The following is a 26,412-nucleotide window of genomic DNA, read 5'->3' as shown; positions in this document are numbered from 1 at the left end:
TTTAGAAGTCCTAGTGGCACAGTGGGCTAAATATGGGCCTTCTAACAGTGAGATCAATGGTTGGAGCTCATCAGTTGCTCATGGTAGAAAGATGAGGCTGTCTGCACCTAAAGATTTACAGTCTCAGAAACTCTAAAAATCAGTTTTTCTCTGTTTATGTTGTTGTTGTTAAATGCCGTCAAGTCAGTTCTGGTCCATAGCTACCCTGTAGGGTTTCCAAGGAGCAGCTGGTGAGCTTGAACCACCGACCTTGCAGTTCAAACGATTTTGCAGTCCAGCCCATTAACCCATAATGCCACACCAGGAATTCTCTCTGTCTATAGGACTGCCATTAGCCTAAATCAACTCAGTGACAGTGGGTAATTATTTTGTTGATAATCTGGAAATTTTTAATAGTCACTAAGGGAAATTTTTAATAGTCACTTCGATATGGATTACATCTCAATGTCAAGAAAACAAAAATCCTCACCACTGGACCAATAAACAACATTCTTACCAATGGAGAAAAGATTGAAGTTGTCAAGGACTTCATTCTTCTTGGATCAACTATCAACACTCGCGGAAGTAGCAGTCAAGAGATCAGACGACGTATTGCACTGGGCAAATCTGCTGCACAGGATCTTTTTAAAGTGTTGAAGAGCAGAGATGTCAGCTTGAGGACTAGGGTGCGCCTGACCCAGGCCATTGTGTTTTCAATAGCCTCATATGGACGCAAAAGCTGGACAGTGAATAAGGAGGATCGTAGAAGAATTGATGCCTTTGAGTTGTGGTGTTGGAGGAGAATACTGAAAGTGCCATGGACTGCCAAAAGAACCAATAGATCTGTTTTGGAAGAAGTGCAGCCAGAGTGCTCCTTGGAGGCCAGGATGGCTAAGCTTCGTCTCTCCTACTTTGGACATATTGTCCGGAGGAAACAATCGTTGGAGAAGGATGTCATGCTGGGTAGGGTGGAGGGTCAGAGAAAAAGAGGAAGACCCCCAATGAGATGGATCAGCCAGGTGGCATCATTGATGGACTCAAGTGTGGCAGCGGTAGTGAGGTTGGCCCAGGATCAAACATTGTTTCGTTCTGCTGTGCATGGGGTTGCTATGAGTCGGTTCCGACTCGATGGCACCTGACAACAACAACAAGGGAAACTTTGATTTATGTTTACCCCATTTATAAATATAATTCATTAACTCCATTAAATACTTTAATGAGCTTATAAAGGTAATATATTCAAACTTTAAACACTTCAAATATCTACCAAGTAAGTGCATCCTAAGTACTCAAGATCTAGTAAAACTGAAAGTATAAATACTTTGAACCTCAGATAAATTGTATGGAATGTTACCATACAATTTATACACTTAGTAACAATTCAGAACAAAATTAAAAATCCAAAATTATATCTTAACCTGAGATAAAATTGCTAATCTGATGTTGTTGTTGTTGTTGTTAGGTGCCATCAAGTCAGTACCGACTCATAGCGACCCTATGCACAACAGAACAAAATACTGCTCAGTCCTGGGCCAATCACACAATTGCTGCCATGCTTGAGCCCATTGGTGCTGCCACTTTGCCAATCCAGCTAGCTGGGGGTCTTTCTCTTTTTCTCTGACCCGCTACTTTACCAAATATGAAATCCTTCTCCAGTGACTGGTCCCTCCTGACAATATGTCCGAAGTATGAGACATGAAGTTTGGCCATCCTAGCCTCTAAGGAGCACTCTGGCTACACTTCTTCCAACACAGATCTGTTGGTTCTTTTGGTAGTCCATAGTACTTTCAGTATTCTCCTCCAACACCATAACTCAAATGCATCATTTCTTCTATGGTCTTCTTTATTCACTGTCCAGCTTTCACATGCATATGAGGTTATTGAAAATACCATAGCTTGGGTCAGGCGCACCTTAGTTCTCAAGCTGACATCTTTGCTCTTCAACACTTTAAAAAGGTCTTGTGCAGCAGATTTGCCCAATGCAATACATCGTTTGACACCATATATACTAAAGTCTCTTAAACATCATAAACACTTTAAACAACAAATACACATAGACTTTTCTATTGATTTTTCAATGACTAGATGGACAAACAGCCCTTTCTGAGTTATTTAGTAAGAGGAATTCCACATTACTATCTCTGCAACTTCCCACCCAGGTTGCATATAAATTGAACTCAATATTCATAGTAATATGCTTACTATGTATAGAATAGTACAGCTCTCCTAGTTATAGAAATTAACCTGATTGGGTTCTGCACACTTCTATCTTAAAATTATTGAAATCCTGCTAATCACTGAAAGACCTATTTCCTGTCCCAGAAAAGCTTAAAATATAATTTGGGAAAGGATACATAATCCCACCAAGCCACTCTTCGCCCCCCAAAAATATCCAGGCTTCCAGCTCTTCATGGCCCTAGTTGCCACCCTTCAACTTCTCATCTAAAGCTATACCCACTCACCCAGGCTCTGCCTGGATTCAGATTCCCATAACTAAGAGGGTGAATCAAAATTATAGGCATTCTGACTGTAGAATTTATTTTAATCACCTTTTAGGGGAAATAATACATCATTTTTTGACATAAAATCTCCTTGCTTTTCCATACACTTTGTCCAAGCTTTCATATTCCTTGATTTTAAAAATGTTTAGGCTGAGCTGTGTGCCATGAATGTACTGCTGTCTTCACTTCTTATCAAAACAAAAGGTGGACAGACTTGCATTGTCATGCAAGATCACGATGCCATTGGATAGCAGTTGTTGTTGTTATGTACCGTGGAGTTGGTTCCGACTCACAGTGACCCTGTACAGGGTTTCCGAGGCTGTAAATCTTTATGGGAGCAAAAAACCTCATCTTTCTCCTGAGGAACAGGTGGTAGTTTCAAACTGCTGACCTTGGGGTTTGCAGCCTGATTCGTAACCACTAAGCTACCAGAGCAACGTTTAATCTGAAGTTTAGGCTTCAGCTCTTTGATTGTTGAATCTCTTTTCTGATAGTGTTCCAAAACTGGCCCTTGAGAATTCCAGAAAACTGTAAGCATCAAATTTCCAGCTGATGGTTGACTTAAACATGTTGTTGGTCAGCGATTGAGGATGTTTCCATTCCGTGCTCTGTCATTTACTCTTAGGCTTATAATGACGAGTCCATGTCTCATCACCAGTAACGATTATTTTTAAGAAACTTTTTCCTTACCTTCCTTCAAGTATCAGTCCAAATTTTGTTTGCAGATGTCCAAAAGCTTCTGTCTATGCTCTTCTGTGAGGTGTTTCAGTGCCCATCTCATAAACTTTTTAATATCCAAGTCTGTTGTGGATCATTTCATAGGCAGAGTCATGGTTGATTTTCAAATGATTTGCCACATAAGCCACTGTCACTCATTGATTCGACAGAATCATTTTATGTGTATGCTCAATGTTGTCATAAATCATGGACACGGTCGAGCAGTTCAATGTAACCAGAGTATGGATAATTTTTGACTCATCCTCATAATTGCTGAAATTGGTTAAGTGATCTCTCTCAAGGATTTGAGCATATTAGCTAAAACCAGTTGGCATCAGATTGATACCAACTCATGACAACCCCATGTGTGTAAGGGTAGGACTGTGCTCCATAGGGTTTACAATGACTGGTTTTTCTAATATAGTTTGTCACACTTTTCTTCCAGGTGACCTCTAGAGGACTCTAACCCCATCCACTCAATTAGCAGCCGAGCACTGGTTGCTCATACATAAAGCGCTCAAACTGACAACCCACAAGACAACTTTGGTCAAAACTATTGTTATGCTCACTCCCTGACTTCAAAATTTATTACATGGCTACAGTGGTCAAAACAGCTTGGTACTGGTACAATGAAAGATACATTGATCACTGGAACAGAATCGATAATCCAGAAATTAATCCATCCACATACAGCCAACTGATTTTTGACAAAGTACCTAAATACATTACATGGGGAGGGACAGTCTCTTCAACAGATGGTGTTGGCAGAACTGAAAAGTGATATGCAAAACATTCAAACAAGACTTTTATCTCATGCCTTATACAAAAACCAACTCAGCATGGATTAAACACCTACATGTGAATCCTAGATTTATGAAGGCCATCAATGAAAAAATAAGGACAAATGTGAGGGCACTAATTCAGTGAATATACAGACTGCCAAACATTTTGAAAACTACACTAAAAAATGTAGACAAAATAGATGATTGGTACATACTAAAAATTAAAAACTTATGTGCATCAAAATACTTCACCAGAAGAGTAAAAAGGGAACCCACAGAATGGGAAAAAATTTTTTGCAATGACATATCAGACAAAGGATTCATTTCTAAAATATATAGGAAACCACAACACCTCTACAAGAAAAAGACAAATAACCCAATTAAAAAATGGGCATAGGACATGAATAGACACTTCACCCAGGATGAGATCCAGGATGCCAAGAAACATATGAAGAAATGTTCACGATCACTAGCCATTAGAGAGATGCAAATCAAAACAACAATGAGATATCATTTCACACCAGCAATAACAGCAAAGATCAAAAATGTGGAGGACAATAAATGCTGGCATGGATGTGGAGAGACTGGGACACTCCTGCATTGCTGGTGGGATTGCAAAATGGTCCAGCCTCTCTGGAAAGCAATATGGTGCTTCCTCAGAAGGTTGGGAATAGAAATACCTTATGATCCAGCAATTCCTCTACTTGGTATTTACCCACAAGAAATACGAGCCATAACATGAGTAGATAGATGCACACCAATGTTCATAGCAGCACTATTTACAATAGCAAAAAGATGGAGACAGCCTAAGTGCCCTCAACTGAAGAATGGATAAACAAGCAGTGGTACATACACACAATGGAATATTATGCTACTTGAAGAACAACAAGGAAGCTGCAAGCTACCGCATAACACTGATGAACCTTGAGGACATTATGTTGAGTGAAATTAATCAGTTACAAAAGGAGAAATACTGCATAGAACCACTACTGTAAAAGACTAAGAAAAATAACCCATATAAAGTGGGGGTGTGTGGATTCTTTGCTGGTTACTGGGATGTGGGGGGTGGAGTGAGGGGAAGGTGGAGCACAGGGTAGGGAACAGACATAGGATAGTTTGGGTGCTAGGGAGAGGGGCAATACACAAGAAGGGGGAGGGGAATGGAAGAACAAGGTGGATGGGAAAACAATTAGGCAGGTTTGCATGGGCTACATGGGACAGAGGTAAATAATGATGCATGCACAGCCTTAGAATAACAGGGCTCTGGGATACAGGGATTGAGACATGGTTGGAATGGGCAAAAGGAGGGAAATAATGTTAAGAGGCTTGGCTGTTTTTTGAATCTTGGTTTCCCTGGCATACCACTATAACATAGACACTTGAGGGGTACAGAAAGGAACAGCCAGAAATATCACCATAGAAAGCTTATAAGTCTGTCTTCTGCCTATAACTGATTGGAATACCTAAAATGGGGCTACAATGTGCCCATTGAAGGAAGCTACCTGTGGAGCCTCTGCATTACATAAGACACTAGGTGGAATCCTGAACTGTATCCAGAATCTTCTGAGGTGGGAAATTTCCACCGAAAGGACAAGCAGACCAGCCTGGAGCGGCTAGAAAAACAGAAGACACTTCTTGAAAGAAAGACTGACAGGAAAAATACAAAACAATAATGGCAGTCTGACTGATTGCTACAACAACAAGCAAGTTGCCTGCCCAGGAGACATCAAGGCAAGTGGTTCGGTTCCCTCAGAGCAAACCCCCTTCTAAGAGTAAGACTCAATGGGAATGCATGAGCAGACATGCACTCTGATTGGTGACCACATCTGTCACCGATAGGGAGAAGTGAGGGAAAAACAGCAATGAAGCTGCGAGCTAAACCCTACAACATTTAGTAGACTCCTGTAAACCTGGGTGGAGACCTGGCTGGCCAGCAGTGTGGAAAGGCCTGGGGACTCTTGGGCCCAGAGTCAGTGGCATAGCCACAGAGGACTAGAGTGGAGAGTGAAGCATCCAGCTGATATGAAGTGAGGGGAGATGCACAAGAACACCCACAATTGCAGATAATACCCACTTGACCTGGCTTCAATGACTGGATAATCAGAGCTCAACTAGAAGAAGAAAGAAGAGAAAAAAAAGAGTAATCTGATACAATGTGATAAACTTGACTTACACCTATGGATCCAGTAGCTCAAAAGAGGGAACAAATCTTTACAGCAAGGATCATTACCACCCCCTCCATACACAGAGTAGACAGGGATGGGCAACTTGGACATTGGTTACCCAAAATGGGGCAGAGGGCTACAAAGGCAAGAAGTAACTGGCTTACAAGCTTTCGAGAGGGAGCCTACTTTCAGAGGGTGCAGAGGAAGGTAGAATCTCCACTGATTATATCCAATCTTTCTAGGTGGGGCTGATGAAAGGAGATGGGGATAGGCCTCTTATGGTACGATAGTGAATAGTTGTTATCAGGATGAGGGTTGAAAACATAAAGGTAGACGTTTTGTAGCAAAAGGAGGGGAGTGATTGACTTTGCTGTCTAAGAGCGGAGGTCCCTGGGACCATCAAGAGAGAAGAGTGGAGTGCAGGACTGTACCCAGAGAAACAATGATGCCAGAGATGGAAGCAGAGACGATGACATGGAGAAATGGAGCAGCTGGGGACTCTAGACCCAGAGAGGGAGAGGGGCTGTGTGCTGATGACCAGGGGACAGACTTGCACGATATACCTTTTGATTAGTTGATGATGCATGGAGGGGATTGTAACCATAGCAATGAAATGATATACAATAAGATGAGTATAAAGCTAATGTTCTCTCATGTAAACTATCATATAATTCACAATAAAACATTTTTAAAAAACCAAAAACTATTATTTTGGATTGAATTGTGCCCTCCTCTGTTCACACCGCTGATCCTTCCATTTCTTCTCTACCAAACCTCCTCTCTGTTTATGTTTCCTTCCTGGAAATGGGTAAGCAACTTGAGCTTTTCCACCTGCTTAGTAACAGCAAGCTCAATGGTGGAAATTTTAGGTACCATAGAAGTTAGAAGGGGCAAATACTTTTGGCAGAGAAAATTGTCAAAGCTCCTAAAGCTTACATACCTGTTATTAATAAGGGTTTCAGTGGCTAACCCCTCAGAAGCACTCCACCTCCCCTTCTTCCTAGTCTGTCTTAGTATAGAAGTCTGATGAAGCCTGTGCACCATGGGTGATCCTGTTGGTATATAAAATACCAGTGACATAGCTTCCAGCATCACACAAACCACCACAGGATGAAAAACTGACAGACAACCTGGGACTGGCATCTCTGGAAGGAATACACAGAATCACTGTACCAAAATGAATTGGTCTATGTTCAACCATTTCAAGAGGTACCATACATAGGATCAAGGACTAGTGGTACTGAAGGAAGAAATCCAAGCAGCACTGGAGGCATAGGCAAAAAACAAGGCTCCAGGAATTGATGGAGTACCAATTGAAATGTTTCAACAAATTGATGCAGCACTGGAGGTGCTCACTAATCTATGACAAGAAATTTAGAAGACAGCTACCTGGCTAAACAATTAGAAGAGATCCGTATTTGTGCCCATTCCAAAGAAAGGTGACCAAACTGTATGCAGAAATAACTGAACAATATTATTAATATCATAAGAATGTAAAATTTTGCTGAAGATAATTTTTAAATGGTTGCAGCAGTACATCAACAAGGAGCTGCCAGAAATTAAAGCCAGATTGAGAAAAAGATATGGAATGAGGGATATCATTGCTGACATCAGAGGGATCTTACTGAAAGCAGAAAATACCAGAAACATGTTTGCTTGTGTTTTATTGACTTTGTATAAGCATTCAACTATGTGGTTCATGACAAACTATAGATAATATTGCAAAGAATGGATACTCCAGAATACTTAATTGTACTCATGAGTAACCTGTACATAGACCAAGAGGCAGTTGTTCAAACAGAAGGGAAACGGAATGGTTTAAAATCAGGGAAGGTGGTGTAAGGGTTGTATTCTTTCACCATATTTATTCAATCTGTATGCTGGGCAAATACTCCAAGAAAATGGATTATATGAATAAGACCATGGCATTAGGATTGGAGGAAGACTCATTAACAATCTATGATAAAGAAATGACACAACTTTACTTGCTGCAAGTAAAGAGGATTTGTAATATGTACTGATGAATATCAAAGACTACATACTTCAGGACTTTTGGTATGGTGCTGTAACTACAAGGTTGGCAGTTCAAACCCACCAGCTGCTCCTTAGAGACTCTATACAGGGTCACTATGAGTCCGAACTGACCCAATAGCACTCAACAACAACAACACCAGCCTTCAGTATGGATTGCACCTCACTGTAAAAAAAAACAAAAATCCTCACAACTAGACCAATAAATAGCATCATGATAAATGGAGAAAAGATTGATTTGTCAAAGATTTCAATTTGCTTAGATCTGCAATCAATGCTCATACAAACAGCAGTCAAGAACTCAAACAACATATTGCATTAGACAGATCTGCTGCAAAAACAAAAAAAGTGCTCAAGAGGAGAGATGTGAGTTTAAGGACTAAGGTGCACCTTCAATAACCTTATATACATGTGAAAGATGGACAATGAATAAGGAAGACCTTAGAAAATCAATGCATTTGAATTATAGTATTGGAAAAGAATATTGAAAATGTCATGGAGTGCCAAAAGAATAAACAAATTTGTTTTAGAAGAAGTATAGCCAAAATGCTCTTTAGAAGTCAGGATGATGAGACTTTGTCTCTCATACTTCAGACATGCTATCAGAGGGACCACCCTGAAGAAGGACATCATGTTTGGATAAAACAAGAAAACCCCAATATGATTGCCTGACACAGTGGTAGTACCAGTGGTCTCAAACATAACAAACACTGTGAGGATGGCACAGGACTGGGCAGTGGTTTGTTCTGCTGGGCATAGTTGGAACCAACTCAACAGTACCTAACAACAACAATGAAAATTGTCAGCATACCTGCTTATTACATTACAGATGAAATCAACCTGCATCATGACTTTCAAGAGCCTTTGCAATTTCTGTCACTTTAGAAACTTCACCTGTTTTAATAATTTTAACTAGAAGTACACCCATATAAACTTGCCAGCCACTTCATATACCTTTATCATCCTCCATTTCAGATATTCAATTTCTAAATTGCCCATCCCTATCCACCCAGTGGGACTGCAAGTGTGGCGATATAGGAACAGCACTGGACGGCAAACCACAATTTCAGCAGTTCAAACTCACCAGCTGCTCCTCAGCAACCCTATACAGACAGGATCACTATGAGTCAGAATTGACTTATTGGCACTTAAGGGCAACACAACAACATTTCCTTTTCTGAGATCCATTCCTTCTCCCTTTCTGAGTTTCCAGCCTCTCTCTCCTCAACTCTCACTGTGAACTTGACTCCATGCCCTGAAAAGCCTTACTAAGAAACTTCACTTTTTGAAAAAATGTAGAGAAAGAAGGTTCCAGAGACTTGAACTAACATATATTAAGGATTTATTATGTGCCAAGCACCAGACCATGCACTTTCACGTATTACCTAATTATATCTCTCTGAAGAGAATTAAAATGAATAACAAATATATTCCATTAGAAATGGTTAGTAACTTAGTGCAATCAAATCTAGAAAAGAAAATAGTTTGTAATTTCAAGGAGGGAGAACTTAGTGACAACCAAATTCATAGCTCTGTGCACACTATCTTAAACACTCATTTGGTTTTTAGCTATAATACCTACCATTTATCTTGAATTATGTACTTGTACCTGAGTCCTGGTGTGGCACTGTGGATTAATGTGCCAGACTGCAAAGCCGTTTGAACTGCAAGGTCAGCGGTTCAAGCTCACCAATGACTCTTCAGAAACCCTATATAGGGTCGCTATGGGTCAGAACTGACTTGATGGCACTTAACAACAACAACAACAACCTGTCACCTAAACATGGTACAGTTTAGACTCCGTTTTTCTTATGCCTTTGGTTTGTCTACAGAGAATTGTAACTCTTTGAGGTCTAGAACTGAGCTATGATGTCCCCCTTTCCCCACAACACTAAATACATGCCTTGCTCAATCAAGACTTGTAGAATTACTTTCAAAGAAGGCTTTAGTGGAGAAGTGTCCCTGGGGGAATACTCCATACAATTACCTTGATAATAATTGCTTAATTGAAGCAATGACTACTAAACAACTTAATTAGGCTATTCAACTGTATTCCAGGCTATGGGTTTTAACACCTTTCCTTCCTACAAAACTAAAATAACATCATAACTTAATTTAGCACTTGTCCTTCAACTTAAATTCTGCTTTTGTGAATCTAAGCTTAAACTTGTCAACTCTATTAATGGTTTATCTCAGCCTATTGTGTCTGTGGCTATTAATCTGTTTTAAAAAAAGGCTTTGGGAGGCAATTAAGGATGTTCTTAGACTTGTCCAGGTTTTTATTTTGTAAACTGGGTCTGAACTTATCCCTCTACCCTCACTCATACATTTCCTAGAGGGTGCCCAGCTTCAACCTAAAGTACATTGGTTATTCCTGACAATTCCGTATCTGGAAGAACTGAAGATTGTTAGATTTGAATCATATGCAGTCCTCCTAAGCATGAAAATTAAATCTACTTATTAAAAATATGTTGATGAAAGTGTTTTGTTTTGTTTAAATGTTTTATTGTGAATTATGTGATAATTTGAAAGTATTTTTATGTACAAAAAAAAAAGTGGGAAGAGAAGCAAATCCTGTTGAATGATGATGAATACTATTGAATGATGATGCTCGGAGGAGATTGCAATCATTGCAATGAAATGATGGGTGTAAAACCAATGTTCTCCCATGTAAACCACCACTCAATTCATAATAAAATTTTATTTAAAAATATATATATATTGATAATACAATGCCGTAGACCTTTTTTAGTTCTTTCACAGTTGTCAAAGATTTAAAACCAAAATTATAAAGCTAGGTTTTGATTTACTGGCACTGTTTTATTCATTTATCTTGGTCTTTGGCATTGGAAATACTTATTTTCCCTATTTGAAATATTTATTTGTCCTTGTGTGGAGTCCTGGTGTGGTGCTGTAGGATAAGCATTGGACGGCTAGATCTGTTGGAACCACAAGGCCAGCAGTTCAAATTCACCAGCCATTCTTGGGAAACCCCATATAGGTCCTATGAGTCAGAACCGACGCAATGGCACTTAACAAAAACAACTTGTGAAGACAAGTAAAGCTAAAAGAGAACTAACATTTGAATTTATAGTTTCTTCTGATTGTAAAAGCAATAAACTCATTTGTGCATTTAGTCATTCAACAGATATTTACTGAGCACCTACTTTGTGGCAAGCATTGTACTAATGGAGATACTGTGGAAAGCACAATAGACATGTCCCCGATCTTATGGACTTTAGAACAAATTATGCCTGAGCGGAAATCGCAAGTAGAGGAAGTAACTGGAAGATGGGGGATGGGGATGTAAAAGGAATAAGAAGAGCATTTCAGAGAAAATAAACAGTATAAGCAGAGACTCTGTTGTTGTTGTGAAGTGCCAGTTGACTCGGTTCCGACCCATAGCGATCCTGTATAGGATTTCCTAGGAGCAGCTGGTGAGCTTGAACTGCCGACCTTGCAGTTCAAGCGGCTTTACAGTCTGGTGCATTAACCCACAGCGTCACACCAGGACTCCGAAGCTAGGCTTACTTCATTTAAATTTAGAAAGATGGCATGACTGACTGTAGGTGAGTGGAGGACAAAAGAGCACCTTCAGACCAGATATCAACTGATCTCAATAAAAGGGAGGTGGGATTAGAAGGTCATTCATGTTAAGATTAGCCAATGATTGATTTCCTGTTCTTCTTTCTCTTTGTAAGCCTCATTGTAATTATCCTTGTTGTTAAGTGTCATGGAGTCAATATGGATTCATACTGACCCTGTATATGGTTTCCAAGGAGTAGCTGGTTGGTTTAAACTACCAACCTCATGGTTAGCAGTCAGAGCAGAGTCGTTTGCTTATTTTGGGATTAGAGTGGTCTCTCTCTATGCTTATAGAAAATGTGCTATAAATAAACCTTATGTTTCAACTGCCTTGATTTTTAAAAAAATTATTTTAAACTGTGGTAAGCAGGATTTTAAAAACATAGTTCTTATTGTTAAGTGCTTTTGAGTTGGTTCTGACTCATAGTGACCCTGAATAGGGTTTCTGAGGAGTGACTGGTAAGTTTGAACTTCCAACCTTGTGATTCAAACTTACTTTGTGGTCTAGTACTTATCATACAGTGCCACACAGGACTCCAATACAGCTCTTGCTGTTGTTGTTAAATGCCGTCAAGTCAATTCCGACCCATAGCAACTCTGTATAGGGTTTCCAAGGAGCAGCTGGTGAGCTTGAAATATGGGCAGATGCGAGGCATGGCTGGCTCGCAAACAGTTTTATTCCCCTGCCTTGAAAAAGGCCCTCTTCCAATTCCCCTTTTAGTGGGTACAATGGAGTTTACAATCTACCCCTAATGCAGCCTATTAGTCCTTACTGGTAGCATTCTCATTTAAAGTTAGTTTCCCTCCTCCCCATGAACTTCCCCTATTTCCTTGATAGGTGTATTCGTATTTTAAAATTTCTAGCCCTAGAACAGATTTCTTTCCCCCTCTCCTGCAACTCATCTTGCTTACATAACCTAGAGTGTGAATCAACAACCTATTTCTGGTCTAGCAATCTCATGAGCCCTTTATTCTTGAAGATGGACCATCTTGAGAATTTCTCACATGTTCATACCTTTATGGAAAGGAGTTGAAACCTTGAGGCCCATGCATATTGAAGAGAAGAAATGGAGCATCCTGTTTAGCACTGATTGTGAAAAACTGTACTGAAAAACCTAAGGACATTAGATGGAAATTTCCTACTGCCAGCCCACAATTGCAGCAAAAAGTAAGCTGTTTTCCTCAGGCTGGGTAGAAATAGACTACTTCTAAATAAATCAATATGTTATAATCTTGACCTTGTACCACGTACAGGTGCAAAAACCACTTTTCATTACCTACACAGTATTGAAATCTGACGCTGAAACCAAAATGTAAAATGCATTTGCAAGCAATAAACTAAACAGGACTTAGACAAGAGCAGTGGAAAATCTTCATCACAGAGCGGCCTCCACAATCTGGGACTTGGGCAGGATTCATTCTGAAGATAACTACTATTGAAGATGAACTCACAAACATCAATTACAAAACACACGAAGAAATCTGAAGTAAATCCAAAGATTCCAAAATAGGAGAATTTGTACTTGAAAAACTAATAATAATGAGTAGCGTTAAACAGATTTTCAAATGAGTATTTTAAATGCTATAAAGAAAGAAAAGGAGATGTAGAATCTAATTTTCGAAAAGATACAAAGTAGATGAGAACTGGGTGACTTGAAAATGAGTCAAGTAAAAATTCATAGACGTGAAAAATATAGTAGTCAAAATAGAAAGATTCATCAGGTTAAAAAACAGACTAGACTCAGATGAAGAAATAATACATAAATTGTAATATGGATCTCAGGACATCACCTGTAGTTGTTGTTGGGTGCCCTTGAGTCAATTCTGACTCATAGTAACCCCGTACAGGGTTTCTGAGAATGACTCCTAGGTTTGAACTGCTGACCGTTCAGTTAGTAGTCCAGTGCTTATTCTACAGCACCATACTAGCGTTCCTAGGAATCACTTTGGAAATCACCTAGAACCTCTTTATAGTTAAAAAGCTAGAAAAAAGTGATTAGAAACATGGCAGCCAGAATGATAAGCTCTAATAAATATTTAATAGATGCTCTAGGGGACTGTGGGAGAAGATGGCGAAAGCTGTACATCTCCAGGTTGTCTGGGCCCTTCCAATGTCATGTTCTGGTATTACTGCAGTAGCCACATCCATGTTTCATGGCCCTTCCTAGCACCAGCTACATCATGTGCTCATGCTTCATGGGAAAGGTGGGCATTCTTCAGTCAGTGGGGTCATTTCCCCTGTGTTTGGAGCTACAGGATGCCTGGGCTGAAATGTTGTCAACCACCTTGGACTATGGGGTCACAGGTGATCATATCCTATAGGTGTGCTACATATGATATCATGCACCATTGTCCCATGGGTGACTTGGACCAGATTATCTTTCTGGAATGGAATGGGAAAGACCAAGATTCCATCTGAAGAGCAGTGGAGCACAGCAATGAGTTCATCAATCTTGTTGGGCGAGAATGGGAAACTAAAAGCTTTGGGTGTGAATCTGTCTTTGTGAAGATTCCCCAGGCAATTGCTCAGGTGTCCAAGGAAGCTGGAGTTGAAAAGCTGACTCATGTTTCTCATTTGAATGTTAATATGAATGTTAATATGAAAAGCTCTTCTAGATATTTGAGAGATAAGACTGTTGGGAGAAAGAAGTGAGAGATGCATTTCCAAAAGCCACTATTATAAAGTCATTGGGCATCTTTGGAAAAGAAGATCAATTCCTCAACTATTTTGCAAATATTCATAGATTTGGCAGTGTGCCTCTTTTTTCTTCAGGCCTGAAGACAGAGAAACAACCAGTATGCATGTATTGTTGTTGTTATTAAGTGCCATCGAGTCTGTTCCAACCCATAGCAATCCTATATAGGGTTTCTGAGGAGTGGCTGGTCAGCTTGAACTGCTGACCCTGCAGATCAAACCAACTTTGCAGTCTAGCACATTAACACACAACACCACACCAGGAGACTCCACTATTGGTTGTAGATGTATCCAAAGGAATTGTTAATGCAGTTCAGGATCCAGATGCCAGTGAGAAAACATTTGCCTTCACTGGGCAAAGTCAATACCTTCTCATCGACCTGATGCAGTATGTCTTTGCCATGGCCCACAGACTCCCTCATCCCATACACCATGTCACATTTTGCTTATCAATTGGTAGCAAGATTCTTTAAGATGGGTCCATTTGAGTCCTGGACAAAATGGAATAAAGTGAAACACGTTCACATCACAAACATGAAATTGCCCACTTCCCTGGCTTAGAGACTTTGGTATTCAGGCAATACTCCTAGAACTCAAGGCTGTTGACATGTTACATTGTAATCACACTTACAGCTGACTGCCTTCTGAAAGTGAGGATGTAAAGCTGGCCAAGACAATCAATATTTAGTGACACTTGTTTTTTAGTGTCGTTCATGTTCATCAGGCTAGCAAGCACCTACTGTCTTCAGAGAATCCTGTATATAGATCTATTAAAATATCTCAGATTAAAAAATATATGTGTATATTTAATAGATGCTCTAGAATAAAACACTAGAGAGAATGAGGAAGAGGAAAGTTTGAGGTAATAGTGGACAATTGCTCAGGTTTGAAGTCAGATGTAAAGTGACATGAAAAAACACAAATCTATACAGTGTTAAACTAAAACTGATGCAGACATTTTCTCTGCTGTCTTAGGCCAAAGGCAGAAAGTTTTATTTTAAGTTAGGTTAACCAGCAGTTTTTCTTTGTTTGTACACCCTCCCCTCTTCCCCTAAAATCAGGAACCTGATCAGAAACTATAAGTACTTGTAAAATGTCTGTGTGTGTAAGGCCAGCTCCTTGAAAAGAATCAGAGAAAGAGCAGGTCAGAGTGCCTTGGCAATAGTGCCAACTATTGAAACCACAAGCCACTGGAGCTTAAAGAAAGTGCCCACTGAGGCTGGATACAGTACAGAGAAGACATAATGTTTACCATCTCATATTCATGATTTGTACCCATATCCCCATCTTGTAATAGGTTCTGATATCCTTGATCAATGATTTGCCTCTGTTCATTACCCAAAGCCTTCCTGAAGCCCTATAAAAATGCTGCAAACTCCTCTCCTTGGAGAGACAGTTATTGGCAGAGTTGTTTCATTTGCATATCACTGAGCTGTTGCATGTTACTGAGCTGTCTTACAATTCTGAAACCATGTTCTTCTTCATACAGTCCAGTTTTTTTTAAATATTTGAGGAGCATAGAGACTTGTGGAACTCCAAGATTAAGGCCTTTGGTTATCCTTTAAGTCTGAAACTGAACTCATTCTCATGACTCAATTTTCAATCAAGTAATAGATAGGTATATGGGGAGGAGAGCAACAACACTAGTAAGGTAAGCACACTGTAAAATGGTCAACCTTTTAAGATTAAAAAGGACAGCATTTACCTAAGGACAAAGTTTGAAAAGTTTGGAAACGAAGGAACAATGCAAACAAAAAACACTGGGAAGACTGATAAAGTAGTTTTCATCAGCAATAGTACTAGTTAGTATATGTCTGAGACAATGGATAATATCATAAAAATAATTAGTGAAAATAATTTTCATTCTAGAATTCTGTATCAGGGCTCAGCTATGCAACAACCATTGTTGTTGTTATGTGCTGTGGAGTCAGTTCCAACTTATAGTGACCCTGTACAGGGTTTCTGAGACTGTAAATCTTTACAGGAACAGAAAGCCTCGTCTTTCTCCTGCGGAACAGCTGGTAGTTTCGAACTGCTGACCTTGTGGTTCACAGCCCAATTCGTGTCCACTACGCTACCAGAGCGCCTTAGGATAAAATAAAAACATTTTCAGGCATACAAAGACAAGTATACAACTGTTCAAAGATTCTCACTGAGAAAAAAAAGCTACACAATTTGTTGAGTGTAAAACTACTAATCTGCTTTGTAAACCTTCACTCGATTAAAAATAAAGTGGAAAAAATAACCACAGAAGTATATACTTCAAAAGGAAATAAGTAGGCTATACAAAGCCAAAGTGAGAAACAAATAGTTACTAGTTGTTATACACAATAGATATTAGCTCAAAATATAACTAATTAGAAGGTTAAAGTTCAATATTAAACAATTATAACAGGGCAGGGGGGAGTTCATTGGTAAGGCGTTCCGATTTTATTAAAATATACAAAGATGTACATGTTTATTAAGTATATAAGAGTCATAACTAAAAGAGTATCAGTAAAATGTGAAACCTACAAACTGGAAAATAGAAAAAAGAAGATGTGGGGTAAAGTAAATAAAACCCTATCTGTTCAATAAGGAATGTGTTAAGTTAATTTAACCAGTTACTAGAACAATGGGTGTCAAAAAACATTTGGATAACATTTTTTATATATCACAGAGAAGGGAGGAGACAAAACTGTCGATTCAAATTCTATATTCAATGACATTTTCCTTCAACTATGAAGGCAAATTTCTTTAAAATACTAGATAAAGGAAAACTGAGAGCACATTGCCTCACAAGAAATCCTAAAGGAAGGTATTCAGGCTGAAGAGAAATAACATTAAATAATAACTTGGGATAATTAGAAAGAATGAAGATCATTGACAAAGATGAAACATGTGAGTAAGCATAAAGGATGATACAGTTTTCTATTAATTTTTTCCTATTCATTTCTTTAAAAGATACATGGGTGTTTAAAGCAAAAATTGTGAAACTGTATTATGGCATTTATAATGTATACATCCATTATACGTCAAAAATAACACAGGCATGGAAGGGCAAATTGAATTATCTGGTTACAAGTTCCCTATATTTTTTTGAATAGTTTTTAAATACGTTTATATTAACTCTAAGTACATTATGGAGTCCTGGTGTGGCACTGTAGGGTGAGCACTGGACTGTTAACCAGTGGTTGGCAGTTCAAATCCACCAGCTACTCCTTGGAAACCCTTACAGGGTCGCTATGAGTCAGAACTGACTTGACAGCACTTAACAACAACAACATATCATGATATGTTATAATAAATATATTTGATCATGTTGTATATATTACATGTTATAATAAATGCACAATTATATGCATATTGTAAGCATTAGAGTTATCGCTAGAAAGACAAGAAAGGAATGAAAATGGAATGCTACAAAATATTTGATGAACCCAGAATAAAGAAGTAAAAGAAGAGCAGAGAAACAATCAAACAAAAAAGGTAATAAAATAGATAACAAGTAGAGGAAAATGGCAGACCTAAGTTAAACCATGTTAATAATCACAATAAATATAAATGGACTAGTATGCCCTTCAGCAGAACACATATTAAACTTGGGACAGTACGGAGACGATTAGCATGGCCCCTGCACAAGAATGACATACAAATTGTGGAGCATTCCATGTTTTTCATTTTGTTGAATGTAAAACTAATGATCTGCTCTGTAAACCTTCACTCAATTCACAATTAAAAGCTTGTTTTCTTTTTAAAAAGGAATAAAATATATAAATGAACTAAACACTACTATTAAGAAAAAACTATTAGATTGAATAAAAATCCAAGACATAACTATATGCTATCTGCAAGAGATACCGTTTACATATAAAGACACAGGTTGAAAGTAAAAGAATGAAAAAATAGAACATGGAAGTGCAGAGTATGGTATAGGACTGGGCAACATTTTCTTCTGATAAATATCTAAGTTGGAGCCACCTTGACAACATTAAAAATCTTCAGAAGTGAACCTCCCAGTTTGTCTTGGTCTGGAAGCTCCACTGAAACCTGCCCACCCTAGGTGACCCTTTCGGTATTTGGAATTCTGGTGGCATCGCTTCACCTATCAGACTGATGGTGAATACCAAACAATAAAAAGGAAGAAACTAAGGACACATAAACAACAACAACAATTAAGGATAGCGAAATCCTGGTGCAGTGCTAGAGTATAAGCCCTGGATTGCTAACCACAAGATTGATGGTTTAAACCCACCAGCTTCTCCTCAGAAACACTATACAGAGTCTCTTTGAGTGGGAACTGACTTGAATATCTGAATGTTGGTATTAGCTGTTCAAAGATTCCTCATTTATAGAAGCATTCCTAGAAAACAAGAACACAAGCTCCACATCACAGCTCTTGAGGCATAAACTTGAATGTAGAATGTAGAATGTCACTTCTGGAGTCCTGGTGTGGCGCTGTGGGTTAATACGTCAGATAGCAAAGCCATGTGAACTGCAAGTTCGGCGGTTCAACCTCACCAGCTGCTCCTCGGAAACCCTATACAGGGTCGCTATGGGTCGGAATCAACTTGATGGCACTTAACAACAACAATGTCACTTCTACCAGTTAAGCAAGCCACAGGGCTAACCCAAATTTAAGGTGAGGATAAACCGATTTCACCTCTTGATAGGAGGAGTGGTAGAGTCACATGTGCAAAGGGGATGGGGAATGAATATGGGATGGGAGGAATTTTGCATGCATCTTAGTAAAAATTCTACCACACTCCATCACATACAGCTTCTCTATCCCAGCATGAAGCAGGTACCCAGTAAACACTGCTTTAATGGATCTGTGTCCTTCACTACAAAGATGGATGGCTCATTTCCTCTGCTAGGACAAAGTAACAGTGATATAGACTAAATGTCTTACTGGTAGGAAATTAGTTGAATCACTATTGGGTGCAAATTCTGTCACACACCATTGGGGGATGAGGGGTGTTTTGCAATGGGAACGCTAATTCCCTTTGCTCTATGAATTTAAAATATACTGCCATGGACTAGCAACCCCATAATAATGCCTTCATAATTAAAGTTACATTTCTATAGAAGAAATGCCTTAGGTGAGATTTGACTATGGTAGATTCACCAATAGATATTGACATTGAGAACAGGTGTGTGCCTCCTCCCCTCCTCCTGGCTAAACCCTGTTTAGGAGGTTTCATCAAACCCTGGAGGCAGAAAATGTTTCTGTTCTTACCTTTTCAGCTTGAAGGATTATGTGCTACTCTGGTTACACTATCTTTGATAAGGGTGTAAAGAAAAGGGCAGATGAAAAGTTAAGCAAGACTTAAGCAGCAACTTGCTTTTGGGAGAATTTGGTGTTATTCCCTCTGAATGAAATGCCTTTCTCCCTCTTTTCTATTTGACTTTGTCTTTCAGTCAACTCTATACATCTCAGTCCAGTGTTTCCTCCTCTAACACCGTACCCTGCCTCAGCCAGGTGTTTGTGCAGCTGTCTTCCATGCTCCGCATTACCTGAATAGATCTCCATTACACACTCATCTCACTCTGTTGCTGCTGCTGGACTATGTGTCCATTTTGCCCAGGGCTCTGAACTACTTAAGAACAGTCTTACTCAGTCTATAAATCCAGACACACACTCAATAAACTCTGATAAATAATTTAAGACATGACTGGAAGAAAAAAAAATCAATAAAAAGTCAACGAGCAGTGGAGAATGTGCATTAATGTTTTTCAACTTTCCCTAAACTCTACTCTCAAAACCATAGAAAACCTTTGTTTCTACCTCATCCAACAGGCCCAAAGCAAATTTTAAAACCTGGGATCATTTTTTTCTGTTTTGTTTTTACCCATAATGGATCTTCTATAGAGCAATGAACTTGTATAAAAATAAAGATCCTTATTCCTGACTTGGTGGTGGTGGTTATGTGATGTGGAGTCGGTTCCGACTCATAGCAATCCTGTACAGGATTTCTGAGGCTGTAAATCTTTACGGGAGCAGAAAGCCTCATCTTTCTCCCATGAAACAGCTGGTAGTTTCAAACTGCTGACGTTGTGGTTCGCAGTCCGATTCATAAAGCTATCAGAGCTACTTTATTCCTGACTTAGCCTGTGCTTAAAAACAAAGGATTACATTTGTGTTTAAATGTCTAAATTACTTTCCCTTTAGGACACTCAGTAATGTTAACCTCTGTCTTGACAATTCTCACAGCTATGGGGTTCACTTCAATTGAAAACTAGTATACTTTCATTGGAAATCTATAAGCAAGTGAAGTTGAGTTTAATTTAGAATACAAAGTCATTTATTTAAGGAAGATCATAGTTAGCCAAACTTTTGAGATGTGCAAAGTCATGGTTTTTTCACCTTTGCTGCAGTTGTGCTGGGGTAGGCAATTGAGGAACACATGTCGAGTTCTCAATATGGCAGCCACAGATGGTAAGTCACCGAACCTAAGCAACTGACCACTGATTTAGTCATAGCCTTACCAATAAACATATGTCCCCAGAGATAGGGTAATAAAAGTCAAAACAAAAATCTAATAAATTTCCAGTGATAAGATTTTGTTTCAAATAATAGTATAATTCACCATTCATTTATCAGTTCGTCACACTTTTGGGGTAGCTTGCATGTTGCTATAATGCTGTAATCTATGCCACCCTATTTTAAATACTAGTAGGGTCACTTATAAGGATCTCTGCTAGCGTAGTGGTTACAAATCAGGCTGCGAACCGCACCGTCAGCAGTTTGAAACTACCAGCTGTTCCATGGGAGAAAGATGAGGCTTTCTGCTCCCATAAAGATTTAGGGGCCTCAGAAATCCTGTCCAGGGTCACTATGAGTCAGAACCAACTCCACGGCACATAACAACAACAACAGGGTCGCTCATAGCAGACAGGAACTTTCAGATTAAGACAGGTTAGGAAGAAGGCCTGGATATTTATTTCTAAAAACAAGCCAATGGATTGCAACAGAACACTGTCCAACTTGCTTGCTCTGGGCACAGCAGCATCAGGAAGGATCAGTCACTAGAGGAAGACATCATATTTGGTGAAGTAGAGGTCCAAAGAGGGTATGGAAGATCTTCAGTAAAGTGGATTGGGACAGTAGCTGCAACGATTGACTTGAACCTGCTAGAAATTGTGAGGATAACAGAACTGGGCAATGGTTTGTTTTGTTATGCGGTAGGTTGCCATGTGTTGGAGTTATCTCAGTGGTGGTAAACAACAATAATATGGTAGCATAAGGACATAATGGACACCTGATGTGGTGCTGTAGGATCGGAACTGGATTGTGAACCACACAGTCAGCAGTTCAAACCCACCAGCTGCTCCTTGAAAACCCTACACAGGATTGCTATAAGTCAGAACTGACTCAACAGCCCTTAACAACAACAAGGTAATAATGGGTTTGTTAATGTAACAAATCAAGTTAATCATGAGCTCCTTGAGGGCAGATCTCAATATTCAGCTCTATATCATCAGCACTAAACATGACTGGAGTTCTGGTGTGGTAATATAGGATAAACACTGGACTACTAATCACAAGGTCGGTGGTTCAAACCCACCAACCACTCCTTGGAAAACCTATAGAGGGTCAGTATGAGGCATAACTAAATCGATGGCACTTAACAACAACAACACAAACATGACTAGTACATATATACATATAGTAAATTACCTGATAAATATTTGTCATTGATATAGGAATATGTGAGTAATTTATAATTGGGAACCTAAATCCAATAAACAAACTGCAAAATGCAGATGAAACAACCTTGATTGCTGAAAGTGAAGAGGACTTTAAATACTTAGTGAGGAAGATCGAGGACCACAGCCTCCAGTATGGACTGCATCTCAATTTAAAGAAAACAAAAATCCTCACCACTGGACTAATAAACAACATTCTTATCAATGGAGAAAAGATTGAAGTTGTCAAGGACTTCATTCTTCTTGGATCAACTATCAACTATCATAAAGTAGCAATTTAGAAATCAAACAGACATATTGTATTAGGCAAATCTGCTGCATAAGACCTTTTAAAGTGTTGAAGAGCAAAGATGTCAGCTTGAGGACTAAGGTGTACCTGACCCAAACCACGGTATTTTCAGTAACCTCATATGCATGTGAAAGCTGGACAGTGAATAAGAAAGACCATAGAAATAGAAGAATTTGAGTTATGGTGGAGGAGAATACTGAAATTACCATGGACTGCCAAAAGAACCAGAGATCTGTGTTGGAAGAAGTGCAGCCAGAGTGCTCCTTGGAGACCAGGATGGCCAAACTTCATCTCTCATACTTTGCACATATTGTGAGGAGGGACCAGTCACTGGAGAAGGTGGAGGAAGACCCCCAGCGAGATGGATTGGCCAAGTGGCAGCATCGATGGACTCAAGCGTGGCCATAGTAGTGAAGCTGGCCCAGGATTGGGCAGTGTTTCTTTCTGTTGTACATAAGGTCGCTATGACTCAGTATGGACTTGATGGCATATAATGACAACAATAAGTCCAATAAATGCAGCTAATTAAATCATCAAACTTCTATCAGAGTTTGATGTGTGCTTTAGGATCTTATACAATAAAAATCATTACTGATATATGCAGAAAGAAAAGTAATGAAGAAGAAAGCAAGAAAAAAAATTAGACATAGTACAAATAAAAAGGAAACTGCAAAGTTTCAAAATGAAACTCACCAGAGATAATCTTTGTAAAAGCTTCTCCTGAGTAACTACTATTCATTCATTCAGCTTGATCCTTGGCACAATAGCAACATGCCAGGAATTCATTGGAACTAGAATTAGATCCTCTGAATGAGAATCACCAAAAGAGAGTCCAGGGATCTGGATTTTAAATCTCCCCAGGTAAATCTAATCTTCAGCCACTCTTAGCAATCATGGCTCTAAACCAGTGATTATAAAAAACAGCAAACATAAAGGTTTATCTTCCATTGTTAACATGCCAAGTGGAAAATATATAGCAAGAAGACATTGTAAAGGTTGTCTTGGATAATGAAGACATTGCATTACATTTTGAGGGGAAAACAAACCCATTTAAAATGGCTAATTAAGTTTCAGTTCTCAACAGGGAGAGAAGATGCTGAAAGAGAAAATAAAGGGTCCAAAAGACAAAGGGAATAACAATAAACTAGTAAAATGGGAGAAAAGAGACACATTCCGAAAAATTTATCAGGAAATTAAAAAGTATAACCCTTAAGGATTATACTCCAACACCGTGGCATATTAGGAAATCCCTGCAAAAAAAAAAAAGGGAAAAACACATGTTCATGAATAATGAACATAATAATGTTCTAGAAGTAATGGGGAATTTTGTCTCTCAGTCTTCCCTTGACAGAATAAAAAGTTTAATTTCTTTCATTTTATAAGTCAATAACCAATTTGTTGTTGTTGTGAGGTTATCTATTCTGTTTAATGTGCTGGACTGCAAGGTTGGTTTGAACCACAAAGTCAGTGGTTCAAGCTCACCAGCCATTCCTTGGAAACTCATGGAGGGTCGCTATGAGTCAGAAACAACTCTACAGTACTTAACAACAACAGCATTATGTGTTAAGGACTCCTGGTGTGGCTCCATGGAATAATGCACTGGACTGAAAGGTCAGCTTGAGCAACAAGGTCAAAGGTTCAAATCCATCAGCCGCTCCTCAAAAACCCTATACAGGGTCACTATGAGGACTCTATCAGAACCAACTCATCGGTACTTAACAACACCAATAACAAAATTAAGTGTTTAGAAGAGCTCTGGTATTGTAGTGGGTTTTGAGTTGGGCTGCTAAATGCAAGGTCAGCAGCTCAGATCTACTAGGAGAAAGAACTATAAGGCTTTCTGCTTCCATAAAGATTTATAGCCTTGGAAACCCTACACAGAATCACTGAGTCAAAAACGGCTTGGCAGCACACAGCCACCACCACAAAGTTATTTATGCTAATGTAATGTAATGTAATTATGCTAATGTAAATGAAATACAAATCAAAGTCTTAATGCCTTTTAGTGTTTACTTAGATAAGCATTTACTTAGATAAGCATTAACTGTCTTAAAAATGCAGTGTCCCAGGCCGAACTGGTAGGTTTGCATTTCCTCAGTGTTTTGTCTTGAAGACTAAATGATGCCAAAGAAAACAAAGCCTGTAAGGAATGAGAAGGAAGAAGGGCTTGTTCCTTCTAAGTGGGAAAAGCAGGAGGCAGCTGGTGTGCATTCCACTTTGAACTTTAGCAGCCCCAGTGCTCTCTTTGAAAATTTATTCTCACCCATCAAGACACAGACTTTTTTCAAGGAATTCTGGGAGCAGAAGCCTCTTCTCATTCAGAGAAATGACCCTGTACTGACCACCTATTACCGCTCGCTGTTCAGGTTGACAGATCTGAAGAGTCTGTGTAGCCAGGGTATGCACTATGGAAGAGACGTAAATGTCTGCTGATGTGTCAATAGAAAGAAGAAGATTTTAAATAAAGATGGCAAAACTCACTTTCTTCCTCTGAGAAAAGATTTTGACCAGAAAATGAACAGACTGCCATTTAAGGACAAGCTTTGGAGGATCCAGGAGAAGCTGGAATATTACTTTGGCTAGTTGTTTGGCTCAAATGTATAGCTAATCCCCTGGGGGTCTCAAAGACTAGCATTCCCTCCCCCCATAATGATGATGTTGAGATTTTCATCCTGCAGCTGGAGGGAGAGAAACACTAGAGCCTCTATCAGCCCACTGTGCCCCTGGCATGAGAGTAGAGCGTGGAGGCCAAGGACAGGATTGGGAAGCCAACACATGCATTCACATTGAAGCCTGGAGATTTGTTCTATTTTCCCAGAGGGACCATTCATCAAGCAGACACTCCTCCAGAACTGGTCCACTCCACTCATGTAACCATTAGCACCTACCAGAACAGTTCATGGGGAGATTTCCCTCTGGATACCATTTCTGGACTTGCGTTTGATACTGCAAAGGAAGACATGGAGTTACGGGCTAGCTTACCCTGGCAGCTGCTTCTACAGGTAGAGACCACAGCTGTTAAAACAAGATTAAGTGGCTTTCTGAGGATGCTTGCAGATAGGTTGGAGGGTACCAAATAAGTGCTTTCATGAGACATGAAGAAGAGTTTTGTTATGAACAGACTGCCACCTTACCGTGTGGGGGATGGAGCAGAGCTTTCAACACCAGGTGGAACAATACCACGGCTGGACAGCATAGTGAGAGTTCAGTTTCAAGAGCACATTGTCTTCACAGTAGGGCCAGATCAGGATTCACCTGATGAAATTCAAGAAAAGATGGTTTACATCTATCATTCCTTAAGGAATAGGAGAGAGGTACACATGATGGGAAATGAGGAAACAGAGTCTCATGGACTTCGCTTTCCTTTATCACATATCGGTGCACTGAAGCAAATTTTGAACAGTTCAGCTATTTCTGTCAAGGACCTAAAACTTCCTACAAATGAAGAAAAGCAAAGCCCAGTATTGTCCCTCTGGACAGAATATTTAATCCAAGTAGTTTAGTACTTTTGTAAAATAGTAAATACTTGATTCTACAAAAGAAAAGGGAGGCATACTGCTAGGGAAACTGTTGCCATGAGTCAGCAGACTGGGTAAAAGCAATAGTTATATACACGAGCCTAGGAGCTTTCCGTACCTGTGTCTCTACCTGACACACGTAGTCAATTGGTTATGCATACATATATGTACTACCAGAAAAAGATGGAAGACAGAAGAAAAGTGTCCCATAGCATGACAAATTTCTTTAATCCAATGTGGTAAAAAAAAAAAAGGCACAACTCTAATAAATGTAACATTTAAATGTTTCATTTAAGCATTGTTACCTGACTTTGTCCTGTTTCTTTGGAAGAAACAGCTTCTTTAAAGAGCCCAAATGACTAGAAAAATTTTAAACAATTAACAAAAAGAAAAACAATTTTTTAACTTGGTTTTTGCAATGAAAATATACATGGCTTTGTGTATACACTAGTACTCCACAC

The 26,412-nt window shown here is 39.2% G+C and overlaps 2 pseudogenes; both read left to right on the top strand.

Moving 5' to 3' along the window:
- The first annotated feature begins 13,829 nt into the window (after positions 1-13,829).
- On the top strand, positions 13,830-15,143 carry LOC102814495 (annotated as a pseudogene).
- Positions 15,144-24,554: 9,411 nt separating this feature from the next.
- On the top strand, positions 24,555-25,936 carry LOC102833169 (annotated as a pseudogene).
- The last annotated feature ends 476 nt before the right edge of the window (positions 25,937-26,412 follow it).

Source organism: Chrysochloris asiatica, unplaced genomic scaffold (assembly GCF_000296735.1).
Source record: "Chrysochloris asiatica unplaced genomic scaffold, ChrAsi1.0 scaffold00146, whole genome shotgun sequence".
Lineage (NCBI taxonomy): Eukaryota > Metazoa > Chordata > Mammalia > Afrosoricida > Chrysochloridae > Chrysochloris > Chrysochloris asiatica.
Note: the sequence above shows the minus strand (reverse complement) of the source record. Positions and strands in the feature narration are given on the sequence as shown.